This window comes from Pteropus alecto, unplaced genomic scaffold (assembly GCF_000325575.1).
Source record: "Pteropus alecto unplaced genomic scaffold, ASM32557v1 scaffold17, whole genome shotgun sequence".
Taxonomy (NCBI): domain Eukaryota; kingdom Metazoa; phylum Chordata; class Mammalia; order Chiroptera; family Pteropodidae; genus Pteropus; species Pteropus alecto.
In genome coordinates, this window is record NW_006440645.1 from 10028255 (window position 1) to 10046752 (window position 18498).

The window sequence follows — 18498 nt, forward strand, 5'->3', positions numbered from 1 at the left end:
GCACAATGTGTAATACTTTTTAACCTCAGTTTTCTCATGTATAGAATAAGAATAATATAATATCAACCTGAAAATGTTGCAGTAAATGGTAAATAAATGCACTCAAAAACCACAATACACTGGCACATATTAAGGGCTCAGATAACAACATTAATTCTTTTTCTCACAATGAATCACAAATAACAGACTATTTTTCAGGTAAGACCATTATGTAAGCAGACAAATGCACTAAATAATATCAGCGATACTATAAAATTAAATTAAATTAACTTGCCTTTGTCTCATTTCAAGAATACCAGGCAACTAGTCCCAGCAGGGGCTTTTGAGAGGGGCTTCTCTAGTTACAAAGATCTTTACAGCTTCGGTCTCTATTATTTTTCACTCTGCCTAAACACACCCTGCTGGTATATATTAGTCATATGCTGTTGGTCAATGAGAAATGATACTAGAGAAACAGAAACATCAATCTATTCAAATAACCAAGTTCCTAAGGCACACTCTGAACCATAAAAAATCCACTTAAATGAAACTTTTTAAGAAACAAATTTTTGGTCCTTCACCCAGAAGAAGCCATATCCTTCTTCTTGTCTTACCTGAACCTCTAGTATAATAGCATAGTTCTGAAGAATAAAATCACCTAAAAATGTACTCACCAACTACAGAGAAGTTCATATCTTTTTCATATAAACAAAATCAACTCTAATTAAAACATGACCATAGTTATTACATTTGTACTTTATTTAAAATTTTAAATGATGAGAGACCTAGCAAAATGAGAAAGAATGAATCGTAAAACCTAAACACCAATTTTCTTTTAGGTAATATTTATAGTTGAATGAATAATAGTATTAATAGTATTCCTTTTACTTAGCATGTGATGATCGGCTTCTGCTTTGCAAACAATTAGAATATGTACCTTTGGCATCTGATCCAGTTTCTTGGTAAAATTGTTTTGAAATTTGTCATTATTAAACATTTTTTTTCTTTTTTTTCACTAAAAGCTGACATGTATATTTCCCATTCTTACTAAAACTTTCTACTCACTTTCACTGAGCTCTTTAACCTCTTAACTTAAAAAAAAAAAAAAAAGTTGGTTGGTGATTAAGAGCTGAGATCCTTCCTAATTAAAAAGAGATAGTAAGGTAGATTGTGATTTTGAGTTGACATAGGGCCTTAGGGTAAAAGTCACAGCTCTAATATTTAGCAACTCTGTGTCTCAATTTAAGTTTTTTAATCTTTCAGGCCTAAATTTATTCACTAACAAAATGATGATAATAATACCTATAGCAAAGGGTTAGTACATGTAAAAACATTCTGTACAGCATCAATAGATAGCATCACGATACATACATACTGGTCATCTGGCTTATCATGTCCTCCATTTTTGACTCATCTTTTTCTGGATGACTTCACTTTACTCTCCCACAAACCCTAAACTTTTGGACTACTGCCCTATCTCTCTGACCTTTCGTCCAAGATTCTTGAAGGATCTGTCTTCATTTTTCTTTGATTCCTCATCTGCCATTCATTGCTCCATTCACAAAAATCTGTCTTAAATATAAGGTTTTTAAGATACATGCCGTGATTCAAACATATCTACATTTCAAATGCAATCTATACACCAGTGACTTAATTTTAAACTGCAAGATATGTCTTCCATTCCCTTGTTGTCATTTAAGTATAAAAAGCCAAAAAAAAAATGCCGTTTTTTAGCCTGCCGTGTTACCATACGGAATATAGACCACATTCCCATGTCTTCCTGGTAGCTCGATAAGACTAAATCTTGGTGAAAGATATGCAAACAGAATGGTTTGGATCGTGATGGGGCATTTACACCAGAAAGTCTGAAGTGTGAGCCACCGAGAGAAATGTCACACCTTAGACCAGCAGTGTTCATCTGGAAGGAGCCTGGATGAGTCTGCTGTTAGCTGCAGCATGACTTCCGCAGGAGTGAAACTTCTGTCTTGCACAAGCACCTGTGACTTGGGAGTATTTCTGTTCTATGTAGCCAAGCTAACCAATCACTGCTACATACTTGAACCAGACCTCTCTGATGAGCTCCAGGCCTATATTATAGGCTACTATTTAATATTTCAAAAGAACCTCAAGGTGAATGTCTCTGGCACCAAATTCAACATCTGTCTCCCCAAAAACGTTTTCCTATACTCCGTATCTCAATTAACCGTGCCAGCATCTGCCCACTTATTTAAAACCTACATTATCCGAAAGGCTTCCTCTCTCATTTGTAATATGAAATATTCAACACTTTTACAACTAAATAACTCCTGAATTCACCTTCTTGAATTTACCCCCATTGCAATACTATGTTTTTTTTTAGCTCTACATTAACTACAGAAATTTTATGTTACATACAACATGCTTACTTTGTTCTCCGTCATTAATAGATACACATAGTCTAAAACTAAGAGATCAGGAAATAGAAATATCAATAAGCCATTTAGATATGAAGGTGTAAATATCAAAAGAAAAAGCTTAGAAATTTCAAATACTGTACTTGGTCTTGGTAATTGGGTGCCTTGGATGGGGAGGGTATGAGCAGAAAAATCTTTTTTTTTTGGTACACTGTACTATTTGGAGAAAATGTACTCTAATTTCTTTACATTGAAAAAAAATTAAAAATAGTTATTTTAAAGAAACTAGAACAACTTAAAAAAATGTCAAGATCTAAAACAACCAAATATTTCTTATGACGATAAATGCTATAATCTGTGAGTCGAAACTATCATATCAAAGCAATTGAAAAATAATGCTTTGAATATTTTCAAATACTTTGAAAACTTTGAAAACTGTTTGACTTCTAAGTATGTATACTTTTTAACAGTATTTATTTAGCATACTCTCTTTTTCACTATGTCAACAAAGTTTAATGCTATACTCAAATTTTCAGAAATTCTAAATTAATCAAGTATGAATTAATGTATGATAGATATTATCATACATTTTGCTAAGCAGAAAAATCCCAAATACTGAAAAGCAGCAAAACTTAAAAAAATTCCCACATAAGCCAATATTTTACAACATAAAAAAAAATCACTATAAAATAAAAGAAAAACAGTCTTCATTACTGAGGTTGAGGTAGGAAATGAATAAACAAAACGTTCTCCCATTCCATTACTTGTACATTATCAGGAGACTTCAATTCTGCAGGTTTATATTCCCGTCACGTGTTAATTTTAAGACAACTTACTCTGCTTTTTTTTACTAAAGTGAGAAGGAAATGAAAACATTTCTGGGACTGACCTGGCGCAATGCATTTGTAAAGGTGAAACCTTAAAGTGAAATCACACGGGGCACAGGAAATCAAATGAGCTTAAGGATTTAACTCTAACCAGGAAATAAGAGTTATTCATTTTTTTGCAAAATCACAACAGTCTCTGAGGAGTCTAATTAATGAATAAAATTCTTGTTCTTTTACAATAGACCTTTAAACTATTTCTACTCAGCAGTCTCAAAATGATTTCACTAGGAGGTAACAGAGTTATTGAGCCGAAGTGGCAGCTGCTGTTTTTCTTAGTTTTTTTTATTCCATAAAAAGATTGGTAACTTACATTTGCCTTCAAAATACTCCTCTACTGGCAACTCCCCTCTGCTTTGTTTCTCACCAAAAAGTTTAATCCAATTTAGAGTATTCAAAGGGGAAAGAATCAGGTTCTTTTTTAAAAAGTGATTAAAAACATGATGCTTTTATTCACTTGCTTCTAAATTAGGACTGCCCTTTCAAATAAATATTAAGCTGAAACAGATAAAGTTCATCTGAGTAAATACTACAATTATCTGGGGGAAGGAAGGATCTATATGTAAGTCAAGCTCTCCATGCCTGTGGTTTAGCAATATCCACAGGAAAGAGAGATTAAGCAGCTCTCAAACTGCGTTTTGAACTGTTCAATAGATGTCAACATATTAAATCCCTTACTCTTAAAGATCAATGAGATTGTTTCCATATTTGAAAATTTCTTTATCATAAAAATATATCCAGTGCCTTCCTCATAACAAAGCAGGATTGATATCGACACTAGATTTGACCATAGATTTAGAGCCTTCAACAAGATATTACCAGACAAAGGTATGTAGTTCGGAAATATTTTTAGTGAGTCATTTTAGAGTGAACAAAACTAAATCAAATGAATGGGGAGACATGTAGAAAGGTAGAAAATCCTCTCATTCAATTAACTAAGGACAAACTCCTTCAGACTTTCCACAACTAAAGATTCTTCTGAGGATACAAGTAGGCTAATTATATAGGTGCTTTTGCGCTTCTTAATTACTCTAATTTCTCCCAGAAAGGTATATAAAATTTAATGATTGTTCTATAGAAGCTAAGATATAAAACTACAGAAACTAAAATGCAGTTCAACGTTATATGATAAAATTAAGAAACAAGACATCCACAGGTAAGTATGTATAACTCTATATATGTTGTACTATGGTAGAGCTCATTATATGTAGATGAAAGAATGATTTAAACATGATTCTTTAAATATTTAGCAGGATTATAAATATATTTATTAATTGCATTCAAATTTTTAAATTATAAGAAAGTCCTTATAGAAACGAAATAGGTTTGCAGAAAATCAGGCATGGCAAATAAGTCAGCTAAATATATACAGAGCCATTAAAAAAGTAGATTGAATACAAACTGTAATGGTATTATTTATCCATCGAAGTCTAAATACACAATAAGCCATGCAAAATAATACTTATAAAACAACGAATCAAGGACTCCATGAACTTCTTAAATATATAAATGTAAAGAGTTTTTATTAATGTAATCTGTTATTAACTTTTTATAAATGTGAACTGCCGTGTTGAAATAATTCTGAAATGTATTAAAAATGTCTCTACCTTATTAAAGGGAACATAGGCAACATTTAACCTTTTCTCTTTGTTATCATTATGAATATTACATTGTAAATAGTGCTTAACTGAATTCGCCCAAGTTTGTTTTTTGCTCCCAAACCTAGTGATACTTCTACCTACATCCTCACAATCATCCATCTCTCCTTTTCTAATCTATGTACAGCTGTAACCTAAGAATTCAATTGTACTTCTCAAACTGGGTACTGAGACAGCTGTATCACTTTACTGCCTTTCACATGAAAACTTTTTTATTCAGAAAAACTTTCTTTAAGTACCTTCCTTTAAGTCCCAAACATACAGGAGTTCATTTCATATTTTTTTGTATTGAGTAAATAAATATGTGAAGTTAGTAAGTAAATAAATAAGTAAATGACATTTTAACAGGAAAAAATCTTCCAGAGCACAAGAGTGAGCATTTTGTAATTACATATTTTGCAGAAAGGACATGACTTTTCTAAGACCACTGCCTGACTAATTATATAACTGAATGAGTTGAGAAAAACCACATAAAGTGCGTGTAGGCTGCATGTCTATACTACTGGCAGATAACATATTCTAGAAGTGCCCATCATACTGGCATTTAGCATGTTTAAGCATTTTCATTATAACTAGAGTACAAATTAGATTTTTGCAAAGGTCAGTGGAGGCAGGCTCTTAAGGCAGTCAAATTTGACAAAGTGCTTTGTCATCAGTTTTCATGTGAAACTTACTTGTTCAAATAACATTAACTACATTTTTCTTTGCTTTTAATTTCTTTATTTTTACTATTATTTAGCTATTCCTTGTGGAAAATAAGGGACTTATTAAGGCAACCAAGAAATTCCTCTGAAGTCTCCTGCCAGGTGGGGACTTGACTTCTTAAACCAATTTTGTCTCTACTGACACATTCTTAAATACTACCTTACATTTCTGGGGGCGGGGGGAAGTAAAAGGTAACTATCAAAAAAAAAAATGGAAAGCTACTCTACATCTAGATATCTCTTTACTTTAAAAACCTTCTTGCCATTAGAATGACAGAGCTATTTTAGTGGTTCTCCCACTAATTTAGTGTTTGGGGCAAATTGCCTAGTGGGAAAACATTCAATTTAGTGGCTAATGAGAAATCTGCTTTAAAGCAACTCCTGAAGGAAAACTTAAAAAGGAAAAGCTAAAGTTGTGTTCGTTTTCTCTTCCCATGGCAAAACAACCACAGTCACTCACTAAATAAGCAACTCTACTTCATGTCCGAGTCCCATAAGCCTCATGATTTCCTAGGAGAAAAAGTAATTTTAAATTAAGAGAGATCCTCTTAACCTTCTACTTTTCCTCTTCTCCATAGCACTTTTCACCTTTTAACATACTAGATTATTTACTTACCTAAGACATTCACTCGTTGTTGCACGAAAACTAAAATGAAAGTGAGAACATGTGTTTATTTTAGTCATTAATGTTTCCCAAGCCCCTTGACCCATGGTAGGTGTTCAATATGTACTTCCTGAATGAATACATGAATCAGTCAACTGACCACGATTTCTTGCCACTTTTCGTTTCAAATTGAAGTTACATGGGGTATGACAAGTTATTAGCTTGGGCAGGGTGGGGTGGGGGTAGCTATATTCAATAAATTAGTTCATAAAAGTAAACAGTCTGAAATCTAGATTATCACATAGGTATATGCAAGCACCACCTCAATAAATGATTTTCCCAGTACTCGGCTATACTTATACTGCAATATCCACATCAGGAAGATGTTTATTTTTTTATTAACTCTAAGCATCTGTAGTGGGAAAGATTGAGATCTCATCTGATATATTTCTAAAAAATTTTTAGAGACGTATCCTGTGGAAATCTGGTAGCTCTAAGCATAATATTTGTTTCAGGAGAAAAAAATATTCCTTTTAAACCTGCTCTCTGACTCAGAAGCTGTCTAGGAGAGTAAATTATTCAAAAATAGAGAGTCTATAACTTGGGGCCCATTGTCTTTCTCGAACCCAAATGGGGACTTGGGGTAGTTCTCCTATTTTAACAGATTTTTCATGGCTTCACTTTATTTTTAAAAGGAACTTAGCTCGATACATTTAGCTAATGTGTCCTTGGGTTTTACATGTTTATGCCACTTTTAAACTCCAAACGCTTGAGTGTTCAGACTTCCGAATGCTGAAGAAGTACAACTTATCAAAAACAATAAAACATATTGGAAAGAATTTAAGAAACATTCAAGTTTAGAGAACTTATCTTACTGACCTTGAAAAAGAACAGAAAAAATATGGGGAGAAATAGTTTCTTTCTGAATTTCTTTAAGTCTTCTTATTTCCTGCTAGAATTAATAATATTTATATATCAACTGAAGAGAATCATATGATCCTAAAACAATTGGACAGCATTAATGTGAGCAAGCATAACTATTTGAAAACGATAAGCCACATATGGGCCAACATTGAAAAGTAATTGAATGCATTAAAATTAATAAACAAATTGTGATGGCAAAGAGGACAAACAAAGCAAAAAGCAAATAAAATACCCAAGATGGAGAAAACAAAAACATAAACTAAGTACTTCTTAGTACTTAGTGGTCATGTTCTGTAAGCCTCACCCTGATAATAATTGACTTGACCCTGAGAGAGTGAATCTACTCAGTTCTCAATTTTCTACTCTACATATGAGGAATTTGGATTAGATAAAAGGATTTATTTTAAAAAGTAAGTGGGTATGGTATTTCGCAAAGTTCAATATGTAAAACAAAACAACAGGAAAACTGAGAGCACCAGAGTTGGGTTTGCTTGCCTCTTCGGCTCTCACTTCTGTTCCTCCTGCCCCCACCTACACAACCCCTGGGACCCCACATGTCTCTGTGTAATCTTCAGGAGACTTTTGGATGCACTTTGTAAAGCCTCTGGAAGGAATGGTGTCGGTGGACCTCCACGATACCTAATGTTCTTATTCTCCATGAGATCCCACCAGATGGCTATAGATCACCGATTTAAGGTTTATTCTGTTCTATATGTCATTTATAATTGTATTATCATTTGCATGAATATAATGCTTTCACTGTAGATATCAGGCATAAAGAATAGCAACTTTGTACTTAACATTCTCAAAGATAGATCTCACACCCCAGGATAGAATGTCAAGAAAGTATTGCATTTTTACAACCTAGCAACCAAAGCACATTTGATTGTAACTTTTAATACAGAAAATGTAAAGAGACAGAATGAGAAATTATCTGTCACTGGTTTAAGATGTGTTTCTAAGAGTCCTTTCAGCTTTAAAATACTGATTTTAAAATTAGATCAACTGGTCAGTGAATATTATACCCCTTCTAATGTATCTTTATTTAATAACATTTTTTAAAACTTAACTATTTTCAGAATAAACCTGAAATTTAAACTACTTCCCAAGAGCACTCTCTTGCCTGATAGAGTTTATTTGATGGCTTTATATTAAAAACAAAATGGAGGTGGGTGTTTAGAATGGGGGCTAGAATAACAAAAAACTTAAATGTAAAATTTGGAACCAATTGAAATATCTTCTCAATACCTGCGATAAAACATGGAATTTAGCTATGTATACTGCCACCTATAATTCACTGAAATATAACACATCCTTCTCAGAGAAAAAAAAAAATTCACAAATGTTCTAAAACACAATCAAAATTCAGCAGGGATAGTGTGACCATCGACAATTTAAGACAACAGCACCATATAAAAAAGATGTCCTTAAATACCATGACCTTAATTGTTTTCTTTATCCATTTTATTCGTAATTATTACAGTTAAAATAAAACTGTAACATTAATAGTATTTCAGCCTTTATATCTAAACCTCTTCTTTGTACACAGATAAAATTTAAGAGCATAGATATAAATAAAAGAGTTCTTGTTACAGTCTCTGATCTGAAAATCAGATCTCATGCTCCTGGATATGCTTATTTTAAACATAAAAATATTACATAAATTAGGAGAATGCTAGCTAATTCCAAACTACTATAAGGGGGAGGAAGAGGAGCATTTTTTAAAAGGGGCATTCATTTTAAAATTGTAAACAAATTTTCTCATCTCACTATAGCTTAGCTCTGACTTGCTAAGAAAAAGAACTATGATAAAGAAATTTTTAAAATAAACGAATCATGTGTTCCAGGTTGAAATCTGGTCATTCTTTGCCTTTCAGAGAGAAAATAATCATCTATATTTTAATTCTAGAAAAAAAATATAGTTAATCAGAGAAAAAAAATGTACTAAAACAAGTAAATGAAGAAACAAAAGAACTTTTAGGAAAACTCTAAGGTGAATTTCAGTAAGAAATAACTACAAAATAAACAATTACTGAGTTTCGCAGTCAGAGAAGATTGTCAAAGCTATCTGTACATATCAGAAATAAATCTCTATAGACCAAAAACAAAAAACAAAATACAAAAAAAAAAAAAAAACACTCCTCACTTGCAATCTGAAAAACAGGTCACTGTTTAAGGACTTTGCAACTGAAAGGAGCCTCTTCTTAGAATTTCTAGGATCTCAACACCAAAAATTGAAAATTTTTAAATCCTGTAAATGAAGAACATCTTGAAAAGCTAACACTCTGAATTCCCCCAGAGTGAATGGGGATTCACATTGCAAAACAGAGAAATCCAACACTTTTAAGCCTCAGTTTGCCTTTACGGAATCTCCAAACTTCTACATACAGCTAATCTGACTGTGTGATCTACCCCGTTTCACTGATATGTTTATATTTTTTTTATACCAAGAACACAGTTTTAGCTACTATACCTTTTCTTCCTTATGTGTGTACACATATATACTTTACATCTACACTTAAACCCTTTTATTCTGGCCAATTAATCCCAGATTTACCAGCCTGCGAAAAGCTTCACAAGATTACTCTCGATCGATCGTGCACATATAAAAGAATTATTCGCCTAATTACAGAATTAAGTATTTCCAAACTCCGTAATATCTAAGCCACAAATAATATGACCATGTCAGTTATAAAATAAGAAAGCTAGAGAATAAGAAAAGAGAACATACACTATGGTGACCAACGGCCCTTTTTGTGGACTGACATGCTTCTGTTCCAGGAGACTGAAGAAGTGAGAACGAGAAGCAGGACGGTTCTGGTCTGAAATCCGAGACATTGCTTTGAATCTACCAAGTCAATTGGCATTTCTTTTTAACCTTCAAACTTGCTTCTAAAGTTTATCTGCTGATTCTACCGAAGGCAGCGAGATTCCTACCATGTCAGCCCTGTTGACTCTTAACATGTAACATTCTAACCACGGAGGATTCTTTCCTAGCTTGTCATCATCACCTTATAAAAAGAATAAAACGCAATACTGGCCATGGTACACTTGACCCTCGAACAGCACGGGTTTGAACTGTGAGGATCCACTTATATTTTTCAATAAATATACAGTCTGCCCTCCATATCCCTGGGTTCGCATCCAGGGATCAACCAGCTGAGGCAGCTGGCAATCCTCAGATGCAGAGGGACAGCTGTTTTGTATTGTTCTGCACCATTTTATCAAAGGGACTTGAGCATCTATGGATTTGGGTATCTGTGGAGGTCCTCACACTAACCCCCCATGGATACCAAAAGAAAGGCTGTACTTACTTTATCCACATTTATGCAATCAACATAGTATATATGATATAAAATGAAAATCAGAAAATGAAGAAAATCATGAGCCGATAGATCCCTTCTGAGTCGTAGTATTTTGGAGAGAGAAGGGACGCATTTCATCAGTCATGAGAGATAAAGTGTTTTGAACACACTTGTAATATACAGTAGATCTTCCATCTTAGGTAAGCTTCCTTTGAAATAACCAATTTAAAAAGACTGTTCTCGAATACAGATTACTAAAATATAGCTTGTGGAACTGAGTATAATAGAAATATCTTTTAACACGAATAATAGTAGAAAATTTAAAAGGTCACAGATTCATTCCTCTGGTCAGTACATCTTTATTAAATACAGGTGACCCAGCCAACAAATTCACCAGAAATGTGACCATTCAGCTGAATGGTTATTAGACTCCTTGGACTTAAGCAATGTTTCTCTCACTAATTCAGTTCGGCAGAAAAACATATGCTCTTGTTAAATTAGATACTTGTTTAGGTATCTGACTAGGCAAGGTTAAAAAAATATTTAGAGAAAATCAGCAATCAGCATTTCAACATTAAATTAACAGCAGCAGCCAAGGTTCTCAAATAGATATGCTAATGAACGAGCAATAATATTGGTTTTTATCATAATTCTAAGGAGGAACAACGGCTATTAGCTGAAGCCACAGCAAAAGCATCGCTCAGGTGTGAACGCTGAAAGAGAATCCCACCCATCTCTGCTGACCTTAAAACTGGTCAAGTTCTGGGAGGTGGGATGGGAAGGAATAAATCAAATGAAACAAAATTGAAACCACCTTGCATCATCGATTTAAGGAATCGGGTCCAAAGTCAGGATATTAGCCCATGATTAAAAAGATTAATTTGCTGTTTTTATGATCCCTATAGGAAAGCTCTTTGCTATCACGGCTGTCAATTCTGTACTGTCCCTCTACCCTGCTTTGCATAGTTCTTTCTACTAATCTATGTCACTGTTGCCTTAAAATCATAACAAAAATTGCCCTTCTCTAGAAATGTTTTGTTCAATTAATCAATTTTATTCTACTCTCTACTCCCCACAAACTCAGCATTCATAGTCATTATATGTTTTGTTTATCCGCACTGCTTAATGAAGTTATTTAAGCCTTTCTATGCATATTCTTTATCAATTTGACTACAAATCCTTGTGAAAGATATCCATAATTTACATTTATTTTCCATTCTCTCAGTATTCCCGTGGCTGTGCTCCAATCGCACCAGCACCCATGCATGTTTTTGCTTCTAAAATTATAAGAAGTTACTAAAGAGAATACTAATAATGACAATATTAGGCAGAAAAATGACAAGGAGGAGAATGTTGAAGAGAAAGTCAAATATAATTGAGGTCTGAGGCTCAGATTAGGTCATTCTAATAAATTCATTCTATTTTAAGGGACTGATTTTTACTCATTTAATTTTGAGAATTTTAGTATTCATCGTCATGAATAGAACAGTAGGTATTAAGACTTTACATCAAGGAACTGAAAGAAAAATAAGTGAATCTATCAAATCAGAGTCCTTTAATCCTAAAATTTGGATAAATATAAAAATAGGAAAAACAGGATCTTATGATGAAAGAACCATGTTTTATCAAAATGATTTTAAAAGCTTATCTATGTATCAGTTCTTTCATATAAATTTAAATTTACAGAACATTTAAACTTATCTGGATGAAAGTAAATACAAGTTTTAATACAAAACATGATTGCGAAAAAGGCTCATTAATGATTTTTCTGTTTTGAAAGATTCATTAAAATTTAGTCTTCTTAATTATTTGCATCTTGTCTACAAAATTATAATTTCCTGCAAAATAGGAACAATGTAAAATTGCTTTTGCACTTCAAATTAAGTAGTTTGTGTTTCATAAAGGAAGTAAAACCATCAGGAAAATCAATGTCAAATTATTTTCAATAAATATGTATTTTAAGTACTACTTCACTCAAAACTTCTTGCTATAGTAATAGTTAACATTAACTAAGAGTCTATGGGCCTTAAAGGTCACATATATTATTTCAGTTTAAGTTCCACAAGGTCAATACATCATTATACTTTAACAGATGTTTAAAATGTTTGACACACTTTAGTAGAATTTCAAAGGAGCTAAATAATTTATCTGAGTTCAAATATTTGGAGAAGCAGAGATTTGGGCCTAATTTGTTTAATTCTCAAGTTTATGTTCTTCACAATTTATCATTCTCTCCACATTGGGGACTTACAGAAATGAGTAAGATATAGAACTTACCCTACAAGGCTCATGTTACACATACTCTGAATTACTGAGTATATTGTATTTCTAAAGGAAATATACTATTCTTCTGACAGAGCTTATTACCAAACAACCATACATATTTTACTAACTTCATAATCTTCTTCCTTTGATTATCCTTTTGCATATTTAAAATTATTTTAAGTTGTTTCTTTCCATTTGTTCCTGGCACAAGAATGTCAAATAAATTTAACAGTTTAATTTTCAGAAATTTCAAATTATCACAATCTTTTCTGAGCAACATCGAAGAAATTAGTATAAGGCGATAGTTAAAACTTAGCTTAATTAAACACTTTCCTTTTTAAATGCCATTTCAGAAATATATGCAAAATGAACACTACATTTGCATTGCCTAAAATGGGTATACTTCTTCTTTCCGCTCTCCCCAGCTTTTAACCTCTGATGAACTAAGTGAACAAGGCAACACTTTCTGAGACCACTGATCAACATGGTGTTTCTCATGAAAAGATGAAGCAGAAGTGTCTTCCTTTAGGATGTGTACTAGCCATTTTGACTAGGATAAAACCAGAACTCCTATCAGTACATAAACTGGATGAACACCACCTCTAAATTACCTTTTTTTTTTTTTTGCTTGCTTTACCTCCTAAGTAAATCCAACTCAGATAGACCAGAGAAATGAACCTTGACCTGAGTATCAAAAAGCTTAAATTTAAATCTTGTAATAATTTAGTGAGTTATTTAAATTCTGAACAATCTTAATACCCTTTATATAATGATGGCAGGATAATATCTATAGACATGGAAGGAAATATTACAACTTATGTAAAAACTCTTGGCACACACTGGTTGGTTACAACCATCAGTCACTTTCACCAAAAAAAAACCAAAAAAACAAAAAAACAAAACAGGAAATTTCAATAAAATAAAACATTTTACAGTATAACATTGTCAAGAACATTTAAATAAGATATCGTGGAAATCGAGTTTCTAATACAAAGAATTATATGAACCAGGCAGTTATACTAATTTAGAGAAAGACTTTTTTTTTATTGAAGTATCTATTTAAGTTCTGTTTAGTTTTGTAATTCTAATTGCTAATATAATTTCCAAGCTATGTTTGATATTCTTTCCATGGTGTCTGTTTCCAATAACGTTTTTAAACTCTTCAGAAAATAATGGTATAATTTGTAACCGTAATCACAATTTGGATGATCTCATTTTGCATTTATAAAGTCAAGGGGCTTCCCCTTAACAATTTATACTTGCCAGAAAAAAAACACTAGTATTAAGCCGACTATATCACCATCAAATAAGACGTAAACCCAATGGGGAAGAAGAAGACAGTTCTAGATCCTTTTCCTCTTACTAATATAAACTTAATCCCAGCTTACAATTAATTTTTGAAATTGTTCTATATCCACCGTAATGTTTAAAGCTCCGTTTCTACCTCTGGGCCTCATCAGTAAAACCCACACATCAACCCTGTTAGCAAAACAACTGGCTTTTCAAATGTGATGTCTTGTAGTTCTTATTTACAATCCTCATCACATCGAATTCAGTAATCTTTCAGTAAGAATGATTATTAATGCTGTCAAAAGCAGAAGCTGGGATTCAATATTTTTTTTTCTTTTCTTTTTTAATAATACTGGATAATTAAGATTGAGCCTACTAATGCGACTCTAGAGCCTCTGGGTAATCAGAAGAGTCCTATGATTGAGTATTAATACAGCAAAGACCCTGTCTTTACTTAAAATTCTACGCGTACTCCAAAATACTTACTTGTACAAGCCACAAATGGTTAAATAAAAGTGATAGGAATAGTCACTCATCGTAATACAGAGTTAATTAGATATTTCGTTAATTTTTCAGACTCAAAATATAAGTACCACATAACATTTTATCTGATTGACTTATCTTCTGTAATTTAAGACAGCCATAAGATCTATTATGTCCACTAAAGCATATGACCTTTTTACTAACTCGGCTGTGTCTTTAACACACTAAGAAACTGAACAATGTTTTGAAGGAAAAAAAAAAGAAAGAAAGAAAGAAGTAAAAGGATAAAACAAATCTGACGAGGATAAGAGACATTTTGGAGAAATCAGATGGTTCAAGATTCAAAGTAATGAAAGAAAAAGGTAAGATGAGGTAATGTGTTTTGATTTTTCAGAAAAAGGTCATGATGTAATGAAGATTATCATTCTTAATCAGATCTATTTACTTGCATTCTGAAGAAAGGTGTAGAACAAAATATAAATTTCCAAAGGACTATTTATTTATCACCAAAAGACACAATATGTGAAGGAGCTGACAAGAATGTTAGGATGTTTGATGTTCATCACCACCGCCAACCCATATTCAGGAAAAAATATATATTTGGCCTAATTTAAAAATATATATATATATATCTATTTGGCCTAATTTAAAAATATTCCTGGACCTCTTATTGATCAATATCTCTTATAGATAGAATGAGAGTATAGCATCTGAAGTGAAACAGTACTATTAGAAAATGATACCACGAGCATTAGGATGTATAATTCATGTTGCTTTCATTTGCTCAGACCATTGTAAAAATCCATAAATCACTTTCTTGTTCATGTATTGCTTAAGTGCAATTTGTCATTTTGCATTAGAGGGCTGCTGCAGCTCATCGGTGCTTTTAATTCACTGTTTAGAGTTTAACAAAACTCTGGCCCCGTCTGATCACTGAAAAGACACTGAAATGTGAAGCCACACCAATATTAACTAGGTTAAACAAAAGGAAGAACACTTCTACTTGGCATATCAAATAATGCTTAATGGAATATCTAGTACTTTCACTGCCCGAAAACATGGGTTGGTTCTCCATTGTGTTCAAAGCATTAGAACACAGCAACTAAAGAGTTACCTGAATGATTGTAATAGCATAGGCTATATATATGTTTTCCATGAAACTCTAGTCAACATTCACTCCTTACTGTGGATGAACAAAAGCTAACACGGAGTCTGTGGCATTGGTCCCTCCTCTCTGCCTTCACACCTCTTAGGTTACACTTCTACAAATAAACCTACCACCTCCTGGCTGCCCTTAAGAGATGCAGTGCTGTCCAGGTCCTTTCCGTCTGCTCTCTGCACTCTCCTTGCTGGCAATGACAAGTGCCAGAAACCATCTAGCTCGATCCTGGATGAGCCTGGCCTTTGAAAGACTCCTTATTGACAGTTTTAATTTTTTGTCTTCCATTTCTTAAAAAAAAAAAATCTCAAAGCTCTGGGCACACTGCAATAATAAGAGGATTTAGAAACAAATTGCTTTCAAGTCAAGTTAAATCACTGCAAACACTCATTTATCCAAACGCTGGTTAACAAACTTGTTTCCCTCCCGCCCTTTCGAGAAAAGGGCAGGGAAGAAAGCCACCCCATTACCTAGTTTGGAATTTTGGAAGCAGGTATGGAAAACGCATTCCCGGGCCCTTAGCGTCCCACTCTTTCTGCTGCACCTAGAGCCGGATGAAACAGACGAATGCGCATTATCCCTCTTAGACCAATCAGAACTTTTATGAAAATTGATTTTGATAACCTCTCTCCAAATTATAACTACTTTCCTCTTCTGTTTTAGGATGCAATTTGTTTGGGGCCAGTCGGTTGGCTCTCCTGGAGCGGGCAGGGCAGGGCAGCGCAGAGGGTTTTGTTCCCTAGAGATTGCTCCCGCCTTCCGGTTCCAGAGATGCGGGTGCCCCAGCGATTCAGTATTGCACGATATTCTGCATTTCAAAGAGGTCGTCAGCCTTGCCACCGAGGTTGTTATTTACATATTTGTCTTCCGGAAAATCGGGGGTCCACCAAAGAGAGGGTGCGAAAGAAAAGGAGAAGGGGGAAAAATCGGCTTGATTGACACAACAAGGGAGAAAATAAACCAGTTACACATAAGAGGCACTTTTAAAAAGGTAATCGTAAAGGGTTGTTTTGTTTTGTTTTGTAAGGAGATGGGCTGTTTAATGGTTCCAGGTGTAGAAGGCAAAGAAGGCTATCAATGTCAATATCTGAATTTTGGTCCCCAACAAAACGCTACAGCAATTGTCCTTGGCTGGAGCTACCTGGAGGGAGGCGGACTGCCGGGCTCGAGGCCATCCTCCCTGGCAGAAGACCCCGCTGGCACCCCGCCGGTCCCGGGGCGCCTCAGAGACTACAGGTCGGAGAGGCGAGACCTCTAGAGGACCCGGGTCGGCGTCGCCGGCGCGGACACAGGCCTCTGCGACCCGAGAAATCCTGCAGAGCCCCCAACAGGCGAGCCCTGCCGACCGAGAGCTGCAAGCAAAATTTTCTGGCTTGCCCTATGCTGCTTTCGCCGCTAGGAGGCGCCTGTAACCCACGTTTGCGGAGAGAAGTTCCCGTTCAAACAGAACCGCTACAAAAAAAAAAAAAGGCAGCTCAAGTGTTACAGTGGCTGTAGTGATTATTTACAGGCAAATCTGACCATCTCTCCACGCTCTCATCTCCACCTCTGGAAGGTCTCCGGCTCTCAGCGGACGCCCCAAATCAGCTCAAACTTCATCTGCATTTTGAGAGCACAAACCTCCAATATCTGGATCTGCATTGTCATTCAGCCGCATGGCTCTCACACGCAAACACGCACGCACACACGCGCATACACACAAGTGTTTCCATACGTACAAATGAAAACATTAGAAAATTACCGTCATTAAAAAATAACGTTCCAGGATTCTGACGGGTCAGCTTGAAGACCTCAACCATGTCATTTCAATCGTGCAGATCTAAAGAAAAAAGAAGGGGGGGAGGTAGAAAGTACAGATGCAGTGCCGTATTAATATTCAGATACACTATAATCTCCTTTTCATTGATCCACAGGTCCTTTTATAAAGTGCCGTTCCATTCGCAGTCGCAGACGTGACGCTAAAACCATTTTAACTGCAGCGGTTTTCGCTTGGCTTTGGCCAGTCATCAATTTACTGCAGCTGGAAAAAGGATTAGCCATTTTTGCTGGCATCCTTTCCTTCAAATCGCTCACAGGCAGGACCCATCACCATGAAAGAACTAACGGGGCGGTGGGGGTGGGGGAGGGCAGGAGGCACGCACTGGCGGGACTGGCAGGGGCACGCCTCGGTCCGCAGTCACGCCCATGGGCATTCGCCCTCCTTAATTCCTGCCAGGAGGGAGTGGCAGCGCACCTCGGGGTTGGAGAAACGACTCTCCTTTTCCCGCAGGTCGTGGCGGTGTTACTCTGCGGTCATTCATTACCAGGAAGCCATAAGGAACCTTCCTATCTAGTGGCTTAAGGAGACTGTAACAGGGGCTGCTTTAGTGAAATCGACCACCCTCTACCGCCCCTTAATTAATATAAAACAATTTTTTAAATCTTTTTTTTGGAGAACTGGCATGCAGATCTCTCTCTAGCATTAAGGAGTTCACGGTAGATTTTAACTTCCCAGGAACTGGGTGCCTGGATGCGCTTGGAGAGTGTGCACTCAGACCCCGTCAAGCGCCTCTTTCGAAACCCGGGGTGGGGGCGGGGGTGGGGGTCCGTTGGGACGTACACAGAGCTGTGCGCGGGCCAGGGAGGAGGGACGAGAGCGCCCTGAGTGTGCCAGCGCGTTCGCCGATACCCGCAGCGGCACACACTCGAGCCCCGCGTGTGCACGCCCCCCGCCCGCTTCCCGCCCCCACCCACCAGAGGTCGCGACAGCCAGGCTGTCCTCATCTAGTGAGCGTGCCCCAAGCTGGGCGAGAATCGGTGCCCTGGTGTAGCACGGGGGCGAGGGGCGGTGGGGGGAAGGAATTTCCAATT